This window comes from Hylobates moloch, unplaced genomic scaffold (assembly GCF_009828535.3).
Source record: "Hylobates moloch isolate HMO894 unplaced genomic scaffold, HMol_V3 SCAFFOLD_3, whole genome shotgun sequence".
NCBI lineage: Eukaryota > Metazoa > Chordata > Mammalia > Primates > Hylobatidae > Hylobates > Hylobates moloch.
In genome coordinates, this window is record NW_026652278.1 from 60,704,256 (window position 1) to 60,720,500 (window position 16,245).

General features: G+C 35.9%; 1 long non-coding RNA gene across 1 annotated transcript in view; it reads left to right on the forward strand.

Moving 5' to 3' along the window:
- Positions 1 to 13,478: 13,478 nt before the first annotated feature.
- LOC116478865 (uncharacterized) overlaps positions 13,479 to 16,245 on the forward strand; it is a 148,948-nt gene continuing 146,181 nt past the window's right edge. Inside the window, exons 1-2 of the long non-coding RNA XR_004250870.2 lie at positions 13,479 to 13,617; positions 14,958 to 15,079. This is a non-coding gene — a long non-coding RNA (uncharacterized LOC116478865). The remainder of the gene's footprint in view (positions 13,618 to 14,957; positions 15,080 to 16,245) is intronic.

The following is a 16,245-nucleotide window of genomic DNA, read 5'->3' on the forward strand; positions in this document are numbered from 1 at the left end:
TGCCACCATAAAAACCAGAGAGAAGGGCAATCAACTTAATGATTTTACAACTTCACAACGTTGCAAAACCATCACAATTTGACATACTTCGAATTTTGAATTCTGATCTTTGCCTGGCCTGGGACTATGTGGTACATAAGATATTTGACACTTTTTTTCTTATATATATACACATATAAAACATATATATATCTTTTTTGTCCTCTCTCTATATATATGTAAAATAGGCTTTGTATTAGGTGATTTTACCTAACTATAGGCTAGTGTGAGTGTTCTGAGTACATTTAAGGTGAACAAGGCTAAGTTCTGTAGGTCCAGTGTATTAAATGCATTTCCAATTTACAAGATTTATGACGGGTTTATCAGGATGTAACCCCATTGTATGTCAAGGAAAATTTCTACTGAGAATCACAGTACTTTCATGAACCTTAACCTTCAGGAGCCTAAATAGATTCTTATGGAGAAGATGAGAAAAAAGTATCCCTTCCTCTTTCCAGCAGAAGGAAGGGAAAAGTAGCCATTTTGAAATGCACTCAGAGCTTTCTGTCCTCCTTAACAAAAGTGTGTCCTCAAGGGAAGCTCTTTTGTCACACCCTAATTGACTTTATTTTTACCAGAGCAAGGTCATTTAATAGAGAAAGCATTGACTTCCCAACAAATGGAACTGAAACAAATACATATCCAATGAAATTTTTTTAAAAAGGAATCTAGATAGTTTTTACAAAAATTAACAAGATATCTTATAGACTTAAATGTAAAATGAAAAACCATAAAAATCTAGAAGATAGCATAGGAGAAAATCTGTGTTGGGTGTAGAGTCTTAAACATAAGACCAAACCATCATGAAATTAAAAAAAAAGGCATAACTCAAAGAGAGTGCAGTTTTGGTTCCAAACTGCCACAATAAAGTAAACATTACAATAAAGTGAGCCATACAAGCTTTTTGCTTTCCCAGTGCATATTAAAGTTGTGTTAACACTATGCTCTAATCTGTTAAGTATGTAACAGCGTTATGTTTTAAAAAGTACAAAGCTTCATTAGAAAATAATTTATTGCCAAAAATAATTGCTAATAATCACCTGAGCTTTCAGCAAATTGTAGTCTTTTTGCGGGTGGAGGATCGTGCCTCCATGTTGACGGCTGCTGACTGATCAGGGTAGAGGTTGCTGAAGGCTGGGTGTTTGTGAAAATTTCTTAACATAAGCCAGCAGTGGAGTTTGGCATATCATTTGACTCTTCCTTTAACAAAAGATCTATCTGTAGCATGCAATGCTGTTTGGTAGCGTTTTACCCATAGTGTAGCTGCCCAACAGGTTCACCTTGCCTGCTGTCTAGGCAGAGTCAATTTATCAAAACAGGAGAGCCAGCTGTAAGGAAAACTCAAATCAGTCTCCCTGAAAATTCGGGAATTAGAGTTTTTAAAGGTAATTTCATGGGTAGGAGGCCAGTGAATCTGAAGTGCTGATTGGTTGGGTTGGAGATGAAATCATAGGGAGTTAAAACTGTCCTCTTGCGCTGAGTCAGTTTCTCTTTGGGGGCCAAAAATCCAGATGAACAAGTTTATCAATCTGACTAGTGCCAGCTGATCCATCAAGTGCAGGGTCTGCAAAATATCTTAAGCACTGATCTTAGGTTTTACAATAGTGATGTTATCTGCAGGAGCAATTTCAAAGGGTCAGAATCTTGTAGCCTCCAGCTGCATGACTCCTAAACCATATTTCTACTCTTGTGGCTAATTTGAGAGTCCTGCAAAGCCAGTCCAGTCCCAAGGCAGGAAGTGGGTTTGTTTTGGAACAGGGCTGTTACCAACTTTGTTTCAAAGCTAAACTATAAACTAAGTTCCTCTCAAAGTTAGTTTGGCCTACACCCGCCAATGAACAAGGATAGCTTGGTGGTTAGAAGCAAGATGAAGTCAATTAGGTCAGATCCCTTTCACTGTAAATAACTTTCTCAGTTATGATTTTGCAATGGCAGTTTCAATAATAGAACTTGCTATACTGGAGTCAATCTTTTCAAGCCCTACCACTGCTTTATCAACTAAGCTTAGAAAATATTCTAAATTCTTTGTTGTCATTTCAGCAATGTTCACAGTATCTTAACCAGGAATAGATCCCATTTCACAAACAACTATCTTTGCTAATCCATAAGAAGCAGCTGCTCACCCATTCAACTTTCATCATGAGATTGCAGCAATTCAGTCACATCTTCAGGCTCCATCTACAATTCTGCAGTTACTTTCTTCACTGGAGTCTTGAACTCCCCAAAGTTACCCATGAGGGTTTAAATCAACTTCTTCTAAACTGCTGTCAATGTTAATATTTTGACCTTCTCCCATGAATCACAAGTGTTCTTAATTGTGTCTAGAGTGGTGAATCCCTTTCAAAATGTTTTCAATTTATTTTGCCCAAATCCATCAGAGGAATCACTATCTATAGCAGCTATAGTCTATAAACCAAAAATGAAATTCTAAGCGTCCCCCAGCCACCTCAATGGATCCCTCCTCTTGGCTAAGGGTATTCTGGAATTTGTCTGAAAATCTAGTTCAGGCCATGATGGAATAGGAGGTTGGACATACCTCATTATACTCCTCAAGCATTAATGTCAACAAAGAACTTATGTCTAATAAGAAACATTTACAATGTATTCTCTCTGAAGCCTGCTACCTGGAGTCTTCATCTGCATGACAAAACCTGGGTCTCCCTAACCTCTTATCAGTTTTTTTTTTTTTTTTTTGACGGAGTCTTGCTCTGCCGCCCAAGCTGGAGTGCAGTGGCATGATCTCAGCTCACTGCAACCTCCACCTCCCAGGTTCAAGCGATTCTCCTGCCTCCGTCTCCTGAGCAGCTGGGATTACAGATGCCTGCCACCACATATGGCTAATTTTTGTATTTTTAGTAGAGATGAGGTTTCACCATGTTGGCCAGGCTCATCTTGAACTCCTGACCTCAGGCAATCTGCCCACCTCGGCCTCCCAAAGTGCTGGGATTACAGGCTTGAGCCACCATGCCCAGCCCCAACCCCTTATCTTAACCCAGACATTCCTTTTTACCAATAATAACTCTTTCAACCAATTGCCAATCAGAAAATTTTAAAATTTACCTATGACCCAGGAACCTCACCCCTTAGCCCTTCTAGGTCCAACCACTGTAGATCTTACATGTATTGATTGATGTATTATGTCTTTCTAAAATGTAGAAAAGAAAGCTGTACTCATGGGCACATGTCATCAGGACCCCCTAAGGCTGTGTCACAGGTGCATCTTTAACCTTGGCAAAGTAAGCTTTCTAAATTGACTGAGACCTGTCTCAGATATTATGGGTTCACAAGTCTTACAAAAGGTATTTATTAAATACAAATACTTGAAAGTCTAAATGACTCCTTGATCCATGGGTTGCAGAATAGATGTTATATGAGGAAGCATAAAAACAACAAAACAACAACATTAATCTTCTTTTTTATCTCCATTAGGCTTCTTGCATGACCAGGTGCATTGTCAATGAGCAGTAATATTTTGAAAGGATTTTTTTTAATAGCAACTCTCAATAGTGGGCTTAAAATCTTTAGTAAACCATGCTGTCAACAGATGTGTTGTGACCTAGGATTTGTTTTTCCATTTATAGAGCACAGGCAGAGTAGAGTTGACATAATTCTCGATGGCCCTAGGATTTCCAGAATGGAAAATTAGCATTGGCTTCAACTTAAGTCCCCAGCTTTATTAGCCCTTAACAAGAGAGTCTGCCTATGCGTTGAAGCTTTGAAAACATGTATTGACTTCTCCTCTCTAGCTATGAATGTTCTAGATGGCATCTTCTTCCAATAGAAGGCTATTTCATCTATATTGAAAATCAGTTGTTTAGTTGTTTATGTTAGCTAGCCAGGTCTTCTGGATAACTTCCTACAACTTCTACATCAGTACTTGCTCCTTTACATTGCATTTTTATGTTATGTAGGTGACTTTTTTCCTTGAAACTTATAAACCAATTTCTGCTAGCTTCAAACTTTTCTTCTGCAGCTTCCTCACCATTATCAGCCTTCATAGAATTGGGGAGAGTTAGGGCCTTGCTCTGGGTTGGTCTTTGGCCTAATAAGGGAATGTTGTGATTGGTTTGATTTTCTATTCAGACTACTAAAATTTTCTCCATATCAGCAATAAAGCTCTTTCTCTTTCTTATCATTCCTGTGTTACTGAAGTAGCACTTTTAATTTCCTTCAAGTACTTTTCGTTTGCATTCATAACTTGGCTGTTTGGCACACAAGGCCAATCTTTCAACCTATCTCAGCTTTTCACATGTTTTTCTCACTAAACTTAATTCTAGATTCTGATTTAAAGTGAGAGACGTGTGACTCTCCCTTTAACTTGAACATTTAGAGACCACTGTAGGGTTATTAATTGATGGAATTTTAATATTATTGTGTCTTGGTTAATAGGGAGGTCCAAGCAGGGGGTGAGACAGCCAGTCAGTAAAGCAGTCCGAACATACAGAACATTTATTATTTGTTTGCTGTTTTATATAAGTGCAGTTCATAGTACCCCAGAAGAATTACAATAGCAACATTAATAAGCACTGATCACACATCACTATAACACATATAGTAACAATGAAAATGTTTGCTATATTGGGAAAATTGCCAAAATGTCACACAGAGACACAAAGCGAGCACATGCTGTTGGAAAAATAGCATTGATAGACTTGCTCAATGCAGGGTTGTCACAAACTTTCTATTTCTAAAAAGCTGATATGTGAAGGGCAATAAAGCAAAGCCCAATTAAATGAGGCAGGTCTGTTTTGATAAATTGAACTTCATTAAAGTTAAAAACTTCTGCTCTGAAAAGACATTTTTAGGAAAATGTAAAGACAAGCCATGTGTTTTGCAAAAATCAAAATATTTGTAAAAACACATACCATAATATATAAAGAACTCTTAAGACCCAACAATAAAAAATAGAACCCAATTCAAAAAGCGAGCCAAAAATCTAAAAAGACATCTCACCAAAGAAAACATAGAGAGGCACAAGCAAGCTTATGAAAAAGTTTTCTGTATTATATGTCATTAGGAAATTGCAAATTCCCTAATTTCCACTATTTCGTTTACTAACCTCAATGACATACCCATGAAACAGTCCCATTTGTTGGGTTTGTTTTTCTATGTTGGGGGGTAAGAGACATACAGCCATAGCTCTCAATTAATTGGGCTACTCCTTTCCTTCATGATTTAATTATTCTAGAATGCTTGAAAAGGTTACATTGCAGAACCCTGTGACTGCTCTCCACAGATTAGAATCCTGAATAATAGTATAGTTTATTAACGTCGTTAGCTTACACTGTGTATCTACCATACATGATTCAACAAATAAGTGTCAGCTCTGAAATACACTTAAAATACATTACGCGACCATATATACATCCTCTAATTACCCAATGAAGTAAATAATGAGACATTATCACAACATAAAAACAAAACCTTCACAAATGAATGTTTGAAAACACTCAAAAATATTTACCAATACTTATCCTAAAATACAGTTGAAATTTGCATTTTTATGTGAATATTAAATTGAGACAGATAAAATCTGAATTTCAAATTCTTAGAGTCATTCAGGCATTTCTAGTTCTTAATATCTCATTGACAGAGTGAATAGGATTATGTTTTCATATATCTGTTATTGAAAAAGCCTGTTGCACAGAAATATAGATTTTTCAGTTTGGGGAAATTGCTAAATTTTTTAGTATGTTCCTTTTCTTTAATTATTTCTTCTTTTTCATAAATCCAATATTGAATATATAGAGATATTGGTATTTTACTTGTGGGCACAAGGAAATTGCGAAATAAAAATTCTACTTAGACAATTTTCTATAAGAACATCACCTTTCAAATGATAAGAATAAATAAAGCAACACATAATAAGAATTCTTAGCATCTTCTGTTTATATGAATATGAAGAAAGCTGCCTATTTTGGACTCCTATGTGAATGTGAACATTCACAAGCCCATGTTTGTATGTGTGCTGGGTTAGATTAGGATCAGGGAGATTTGGAATGCAAAGCAGACTAGCATTAATATGAACACACGAAATTACTTACTAAAATTTCAGTGATACCATCATCTATTTACACAAAGGCAAATGCATAGTTTTGGTTGGTTTAATATTAATAATACAAAATAAAATTAAAGATTGAAATGTCAGTGCTTGAAGTTTAAATCACTAAGGTCTTTTGGAGAGAGTTTAGTAGTGTTTTAAAATACACACACACCACACACACACAAATACACACATATACACACCTAAATTGTGTTAGAAAATATGCATATTAAAATGTAAATAGTGGACACTCTTCTATTGTAGTACACATACTACAATATGTATGTATACTTCTATATCTAATGTATACATACATTGTATATTCATTTTATACTCAATTTACTAAATTAAGTAGAGTATACAAATTCATTATGTTTTAATTAGTGTATCTTTTGTAGTACATAGTTTAGTGAAAGCCACAAAATAAAGAGAAGTTTCAAAGTTCTTAGATTCCAGAAGTAAATAGTTAAAAACCATGGGAATTTACTGAATAGCATCTAGCCATGATAATTCCTGATGAGCACACACAAATAATCAAGAATGACCATTAAATGTATGGATACCTTTAAAGTTAAACCCTGGGGAATGTATGCCTTCATAACTTACCAGTATCCTTCATTGTTAACTGGGATATGCTTAAGGACCTATGGCTGGCACTTACCGAAATAGAGAAATAGAAAAATAGAACTGAAAGGTTTATGAACCATATACTTTTGCCATGTAAAGAATTATAGTCTATTTCATAGTTTTCACAGCCATTAACTAATTCTAGTGTTACTCTGATTAAATTCAGCAAATAATACTTAAGCAGACCATGGTAATCTCTGTGAAGAAATGAAAACTAGTGGCTCTTGACTTTGAGAAGTTTTCACTGTAAAGAAGGATGAGTTATTCTTCATGCTTTCTTTGGCTGTAATGGCAAAATCATACTACTTACCAACCATGAATGAATTTAGTATGGTATATATACATAGTTATATACATGCTTAGAGGTCTACTTTGTGTGGTTAACTTAGTATTACTTTTGAAAGAGCAAAATATGACATTATGGGTAGGTTAATAAAGCAGATATTTAGAATGACAATAAAGCAATATTTTAATAATTTTTGGAGGAATAAATAAGAAAAAGAATGAATGACATAATTTTTCTAGTTTACTATCTTCATGAAGAGATAAAATATCTGTAGGAAGTGTCATGAACATAATTGATAAGTAATGTACTCCAAGAATACAATGAGAAGGTACAAAAATAATCCGTAAAGCATTAAGACAGGTTGAGCAAGATTGTCATTTGAGTCCTGTGGAAAGAAAATCAGACTGGTATTTTTTTCTGAATGCTTTTCAAAATAACAATGGAAAAACAATAAAAACTCCATACCTTGCTTAATGCCACATTATGCAGATAGAACAGGATACTCTCAATTTTCTTGAATTTATGCATGAAACAGCTTTTTATCTTTACGTAGAAAACAATGACTTGTCTTTGCAATTTTTCTTGCTTTGATATCCTAAAACATGAATATTCTTTATTAATTAAAAAGGTGTGCATGGTTGCAGCTGAGTTCCCTATAAAATATCTCTTGCTAACCAGTAACCAAGAAAACAGAATGCTTCATATGATTTAGAAAGTGAACCTATCTCAGCAATCCTATTACAAAATCCAGCTATGCTTGTCTCTGCTTTTATGTTTCTTTTGAATGTTTTTAACGCACTTTTTCATCTCCACCTCAGGCAGTCAGGGTTCCTTTTCATTTCGCCTTCCTCAAAAACTTCTATATTTGAACCTCACAAATCCTGGAATTTCAAAAACTAAAAGGTATTTCCCAATTAATTCATTAACAGAACATGTTGAAGGTATAACAGCTTTTGCTTACTCTAAACAGAATGGAGGAGTTAATACATTTCTTCCATCTGAAAAGAAATTGTAAAGATATAAACTCTTTCTTTGAATATCTACTTGCTCTCAAATAATTTGGTCAGTTGTCTTACTTTAACTTGAAAACTATATTCTTAAAAAAACATATGTACACAATTCTAAAAAAAGTTTTAGTCTCAGAAAAGTCATATGTAAATAATTAGAGATAATAACTAACTATTAATGTCTTTTTAAAAAATGTTTATGTATATATAACTTCATCTGTTCTAAAAATAATTAGGCAAAGCAATCATGTTAGAAGACACTTTGCTCTGATAAACTGTTGAGATGTTAAAATCAGGAGAAATTGGTAGAATTACAGAAACTACAGTTTGGAAGTAACCTCAGAGGCATCTCATTTAACTGGCTGCCTCATGGATTGATGCCTTCAGAAAGGTTTAGGAGTAGTGACTGTGCAGTTTCTGCTTCAGTACTTCCAGAGAAAGAACACTCACTTTTAATAGAATCAGGCTTTTCAGTTTCTGGAGAGCACAGTTAGAAATCTCTTTCTATTCTTCAGATCAAGGTCTACTTTATAACTCAAACAATAGAACTCCCATATATTTTTGTAAACAACTTTACATTTCATAGCTTAAAGTTAAAATAAAAATGTGCATCCACAGCCCTAACTAGGATAAAGTAATATTCAAAACCAAGAGTGGCATCTGACATTGTTCACTTCTGAGACTGAGTTTTGTTTTTGTTTTTTTTAAATCAGGCAATATGGTAACCTGTTAGCCTAAGAATATCTATACTTATATGTTCTAACTATAGAATAATTATTTCTTATAATGACTGCCTAGTCGACTAGAACAACTAGGGGGCATGTGGAAAGTTAAGAAAAATCATATTAGTTGAGGAATATATGGCTATATTAGTGTGTGTGTGTGTGTGTGTGTGTGTGTCTGTCTATATAAATGCTTGTAACTGTGTGGATGTGTCTGTGCAGATTTTATGTTGTGTCTATAGATGTGTCTGTGTGCATGATGAGTAAGAAAGGAGTAGAAAATAAAGATTTATTGTTAGCCCTGACTTCTTCCTTGCATATCATTTAAACTTAACAGCAAATAACACTGGAGAGAACACATTTGACTGTTATACCTGCATACTTGAATCATCTGTGTTTTTACTTGAATATGGGACAAATAGATATTTATAAACAGCTTCAGGTGAATTGTATATTATGTTGAATATATATTAGATAAAATCCAAAGATTTTTCTGATGTCATGTTGTGTGTGTGTTTGTTGGGATGTGTGGGGTTTTTGTGTGGGGGTGGGTAACAATCATTTCTGTTTGGGGAGCCATGCAATTTGACCACATGTAGCCAAGTTAAAGATTGGGACTCTCAGCCCAAATTAAAGATTATGGGTGTTTTTTGTATAGAAGAAGTAAAAGATTTCGCCTCCAAAACGTTAAGAGAAAATGAATAGACTTTGCAAGCACATCCTGTTACCTTCTGAATATCATATTTTGAATATTTTAAAAATTTGGAATTGAATTTTAAATATCATTTATATATTTGAAGTCTACGTTTTCTAGATATCCAGAAGGTAAAACCAAAGGATTTATAACAATATATTGGCAATTTTACTAATTAGAAGATCTATACACAAATAAGTGAAACCAAAGATATGAGGCTTTTTAAAAATCATTATTATTATAAGAGCATAGATTTGGTTGTCTTTGTTCTATTTTCTGTGCTAAAATTGCCTGCCATCTTGAATATGGCATCTATTATATAATTTGAATATGCCAAATAGTAAATGGTCAATTTTATTTTATAAAAAAATAGCAATTATTGAATTTTATCTTTTCCATTGTCTAGACATATACTATTGTTTGCCATACAGGTTTAGAAATGTTAAAAAGACAGTTATAAGAAATTAAATCTTAAAATAATTACAGGCTTTGGAGTGTTTTTTTCCTTTGTGTTCTTTTCTACAGCTTTTAAAATTTCTTAGATAGAGGACCCCCTATTTGCTTATCTTGGCTCTGATATTTTTTGGACTCATTGCACTTATAGCATACTCTCTGATACATTGTGGTTTATTTAAAAAAAAATTCTAATCTGGTGCTCCACACCTTCCTATAGCTAACTAGACACTTAGCCTTATAATTTACGTAGGTTAAGATATAAATCTTGAAAAAGAATATGCAATAACATATCAGACAAAATGAGCATACTTAAAATACATAAAAGGACGCGTAAAATTGTCTGTTAAATGTCAGATAACTAATTAAGTGCAAAAGAAATAAATGAACATGTCACAAAACAAGATCTAAGAATGCCCAATTAAAACATGAAAAGCTAACAGCTTCAGTCAATAGGAAAATGCAGATTAAAACCACAATAAGATATTGTTGTCCAAAGAACCTATACCATTTTACTCTCCCACCAGCAACGTATGAGATTCTTATCTGTTTTACGTCTTCACCAACATTTTGTATTGTCAGTTCCCCCCAATATTCTTTTGGATGTGAAATAGTATTTTATTGCTGAATAATATTCTTGTACATTTCTTTTCCTGTGAGAGTTTCTTATAAATATAAATTTACACTTATTCCGTGGTTAAGCAATTCTACCCCTAGGTGTTTTCTCAAGAGAAATAAAACAAATATATGTTCACAAAAAGAATTTTACAGGGTATCATGATAGCCTAATTCCTAATAGCTAAAATTAGAGTACTCCAAACTTCCATGAACAGCAAAATTTTTAAAAATTTACTTTTATTCTTATTTTTTTATTTTTAACTCAACTTATTATCCCAAGTCAAGAACTGCCAAACAAATTATGGCATAACAATGAAATGGAATGCTACATAGTAGCAAAAAGGAAAAAAAATAGGAATGCATGCAATATTATAGATAGATTCAAAAATTATTATGAGTAAAAGAAGCCACTTTCTAATGTTGCTGGCTATTAATTTTTACAAGGACATTTCTATCACTTTCTACATAGTTCTAAATATGTGCTATCCAGTATGTCCAATAGCTATATGTCAGTGGCTATTACCACCGAGAAGGAGCTATTAAGAACTTGAAATGTGGCTTGTGTGATTAAGAAAGTAAATTTTAAATTGTATTTAACTTTAATTAATTAAATGTTAAGGTTAAATAGCTACATGTGACTAGTGGGAACTATACTGGACAGCACAATTCTTTATCTCCTTTAGAGTGGTGGTTAAATGGGTGTGTACAATTGTCAAAATTCATCAAGCTTAAATCTGAGTAGTTTATCAAATTTATATTATATCTAAAAAAGGCAAAAAAGTTGCAATGTTTATTTGTGAAAATTTCCATTTAAAAACTAAAACAAGAACTCAAAATTAATGACATAGTTTTGAGGGCATACTCAGGAGAGTAAGAAGAATAAAGCTTCACGTACCCTTAGAATTCCAATAAAACCCAACAGATTAAAACATTAAAGGAGAGTCTCAGACCTAACTCAGTCTTTGTCTTTCCAAACGTTATTTTATGTTTATTTTATAGGTGGAATGTTGTACCGTGTCATCTATTTCTACCAGTGAGTGACATATGTGATTAATTGCATTGCCTTAATTAAACAGCAGATGCCTTGGATGTGATCACCTGCAGTGGCCAGCTTCCAATCAGATTAGTTCCCAAACTCCAGTTCTCTCGTTGCCATTAACTTCACTTTACACATAGGTCCCCAGATAATTTCAATATGTCTGATGTCAAGAACGGAAAGTGAGACAGCCAGGTGGGAGGGTGTCCCTGGAGAATCTCCAACCAGCCTGCGCACTGGGAATGAGCACTGGAGTGCAAACACGGAAGTTGGTGCCCTTTGCAGCAGGGAGGAGTCCGACTCCTCCTCTTCCTGTGTGGAACCTGGAATTCAAAGGGCTGAGTGGGAAGCATGCTAGCAGGGGTCTCTGGCGTTGCTAAGGGTCCCTGTTTCCCCCTTTCCTTCCTTTTCACCCAATAAAACCCTGCTTTACTCACCTTTCAAACCATCTGTGAGCCTAAATTTTCATGGTCATGGGATGGACAAGGACCCAGTCTTTTGCTGAACTAAGGGAAAGTCCTGCTTTTTGGCGCGCAACAGGGGAGCTCAAGAAACAGTGAGTGACTCAAAACCTCTCACTTGGCCGGGTGCGGTGGCTCACACCTGTAATCCCAGCACTTTGGAAGGCTGAGGCGGGCGGATCACGAGGTCAGGAGATTGAGACCATCCTGGCTAACACAGTGAAACTCCGTCTCTACTAAAAATACAAACAATTAGCCGGGCGAGGTAGCGGGCGCCTGTAGTCCCAGCCACTGGGGAGGCTGAGGCAGGAAAATGGCGTGAACCCCCGGGGGGCGGAGCCTGCAGTGAGCCGAGATCGCGCCACTGCACTCCAGCCTGGGCGACAGCGAGACTCTGTCTCAAAAAAAAAAAAAAAACAAAAAACAAAAAAACAAACAAACAAAAAACCCACAAAAAACCTCTCACTTGTTCCTAAGCCTTTTCATCCTCAGACTACTGAGAGTGGGGGAAACATGACCCCAAACTCCGTTGCTCCGTTGGGGGTCGGGGGAAAGGCCCTTTCCTTCCTTTTTCAGGACAGACAGGCAAGCGGGGGCTCCTCGCTCCCCCTCCCCTCTGTGCCCGGGCTGGGATGCATGGCCCAAGGGTCCCGCACAGCTGGCTAGATGGTTCTCAGACACAAGCCACCGCAGCCTTCCTTTTCCCCTGACAGGGGGTTAAACCTTATCGGACAGTAATTAAGCTTTATTTAACCTTGGTGTTGGAATCACTTGCAGAAGAATGAGGTTCTTCCCCAGGCATTTTCAAACCTTTTTTCTTCACTCTCCTTTTCTACCTCCTCAACAACTAAACCCTTAAAGTTTTTTGTTTTTTTTTTTCTAGAAGACACTTTACTAGGCCACTTCCCCTGCCCCCCAACTATCACTGTGTGCTCTGCAAACTTTTGGTTGTGAAATAAATCCTCTATTTTGTTTTACATCCTGAGGCCATGGTTTATAACTCTGGTGGCAAGAATTTGTTTAGCAATCCTGCCTTAGGGGATGAGCCCTCCCTGATTCAATATCTGCATGTCCCCTGTCTCTTAAAGGGCCTCACTCACGCCTGTAATCCCAACACTTTGGGAGGCCAAGGTGAGTGGATCACCTGAGGTCAGGAGCTGGAGACCAGCCTGGCCAACATGGTGAAACCCCATCTCTACTAAAAATACAAAAATTAGCCGGGCGTGCTGGGCATGGGCCTGTAGTCCCAGCTACTCCGGAAGCTGAAGCAGCAAAATAGCTTGAGGCGGAGGTTGCAGTGAGCCGAGGCAGCACCACTCCACTCCAGCCTGGGCGATAGAGCGAGACTATGCCTCAAAAAAAGAAAGAAAAAAAGATTATTGGTAAAATGAAGGTCAGATGCAAAGTTTGCCAAGTGTTTTGAGGTTACAAACTGCTTTTTGGGTTTTGAGAACTATTTGACTTGCCGGCTTCACAACTGGTAAGGCCTGAAGACATATGGGACTAACCACGCCCCTAAGAAGGCACACCTTGGTTGCAGTTAGCACACAATTAAAGCAACTCTCCAAGTTTTACCTTAAAGTTCAAAATTGCTGGGAGTTGAAACTACTAGAAATATATTTACATGCAAGGTGAGTAAGAACAGTAAAATGTGTTTTTTAATAAAAGGTTATAAGAAGGCATGGAAATGAAAACTTTTGCCTAGGGTTAAAGGATTGTTTTGAGTTAAATTAGGAAAAAGCTGAAGGTTCAAAGAAGTGGCGGGAGAATTGTGGAAATTAATCTTGCAGAAGAGATTCTCTATGTGAACATATTGATTAAATTCAGAAAAGGGTATTATTTGGTTTTTCTGTAAATTGAAATAAAAGCATAACAAGATTTTCCTAAGGTGCTAATCTGCTCTTTGGCACATTTGTAAAGGGTTGTAACAGGTTTTTGCTTCTTTAAAGTTTCTGAGTCATGATTTTGGCAAAATAAATAACTTACAGTAATCTGGAATTCTGTTTCATAATATCAAGTTATTTAAACCTCAAACATTTAACAGCCTTCCCACAATCAAACCTCAGTTTCAAAATCATCTTCCCTGGCACCTGGCTTTTCAAATATGTCAGAGGGCCCCTGAAGTGTCCAGAAAAGAGAGGTAAACAGGATTATTTGACATTATCAGGTACATGGGATTGCAAAAATTATGCTCAATCTTCTTTAGGTTATATCTTGGTGAATAATCCTAATACATGTTCCAAAATTGTATGAGATTTCTAGAATTCTAATGGCTGAATATATGCTGTCAATCATAATTAAGGTTGTTATGTTAAGTTATTATAAACCACGGAGATAACCAAACTTCTTTTTCAATCGTGTTTCTAACTGTAACTACCCTGGACATTCTGCTATTCACAGACAATTGTTGTCTTGTTTTAATCCTTTTCAAAGATAGTTTATAATGAGCTATAGAACTTTAATAGGTGCTCTGAAACACAGGCTTCTGATAACTTTGGAAATTGTAACATTAAAATAAAGAAAAATATACAGAACTCATAAGGAGCTGAAATGCTCACAAATATCAAACAAAACAGGAGTTAACTAAATGGACTGAACTCAGGAAACTGAAACCAGGCTGGGAGCGGTGGCTCACACTTGAAATCCCAGCACTTTGGGAGGCCAAGGCAAGTGGATCACCTGAGGTCAGGAGATCAAGACCAGCCTGACCAACATGGCAAAACCTTGTTTCTACTAAATTAAAAAAAAAAAAAATTAGCCGGGCATGGTGGCACATGGGAGGCTACTTGGGAGGCTGAGGCAGGAGAATCACTTGAACCCAGGAAGCAGAGGTTACAGTGAGCCAAGATTGAGCCCTTGCACTCCAGCCTGGGTGACAAGAGCGAAACTCCATCTCAAAAAAAAAAAAAAAACCGAACAAATCTTTTTAACCTTTGCTTGGAATATTGCTGGTCCATGTTTTGTTTTTCAGAGTCAAAGAAACTTTGAACTATTTATGGCCTTTAATAATTAAGTAAGGTATACTCCTGTGATCAAGACTTGGAGCATATTTGTTTCTCTCTGCCTGGTTCCTCTGGAAATTAGAAACTATCAGTGAGTATTTTTATGGCAATATAGTTGTTTGCATCAGTGCAGTAAGAGTCCATTTTCAATGGCGGAATTCTTTTCTCACTCTTTTCATTGTTTAATAATTATTATAGCAATAATAATAATAATAAATACCAATTATTACATGAACTCTCTGCATGTCTATGTTCTTATTGCATTTTCTTATAAGAACACAAGACGTATTGGATTATGACCCACTCTAATGATCTTATTTTACCATTTTAAATATCCTGTCTCCAAATACAGTCAAATTCTGAAGTACTGGGAGTTAGGATATCAACACAGGATTTTGAAGGGGCACTGTTCAGTCTGTAACAGTGGTTAAAAACCCAAGCTCAGAAACCAAATTTTCTTTTTACAAATCTCAGTTTTGCAGATTAGGAGATATGAGACCTGGGCAAATTTGCCAAGACCTTGGTGACACTCTTTTTGTCTTCTTGTTCTCATCTTTAAAATGAGAGGTAAAAAAGGATTAAAAATTATTACATAAAAACAAAAGACTTAGGATGATGATGAAATGCTGATAATATATGTTAGATATTAGTATTTTTTATCTCAATAAATTCAATTGCTATAACTCTTGAGTCCTCATCTTGCTACTATGCAATTGCCCTTCTCTTCCCTCAGGGTCACCCATAAAAGGGTAGATAGTCTCATTAAAATTCTTACTTCTATATTTCTTTTCTGATTGATCAGTTCAGCCTCTTAATTGACACTGGGATTTACATGCATTGACTTAAAAATGGAGAAACTACAAGCAGCATTAGAGGCTGTTTTTAAATTAATGAGTCTTTCCACTTACACCATCAAACTGAAGATTAGCTGTTGATTTATGAGATACCCTCAGCTTGTACCTTGTGCCACATCCAAATCATTGCCAATTTATTTCCAGAAGGAGGATCAGTACCATTATCTGCTCAGTATCTCTCATTTCAAGCACCTCTCAGAGAGAGAACTGAAATATCTTTATCATTACCAGAAGTAAAGCTAAAGCAAAAAGCTATTCTCTGAAGTCTGCTGAAGGGATGAAACTCTCAAAAAATACATCTCTGGGAGATGGGAGAGAACATTTTTTACACCTTCCCTGAGAGAAGCAAAAGGGAAGTGGGAAAGGGAGACATTCTCTTCTTCCAGGGTAACATACTCCTCCT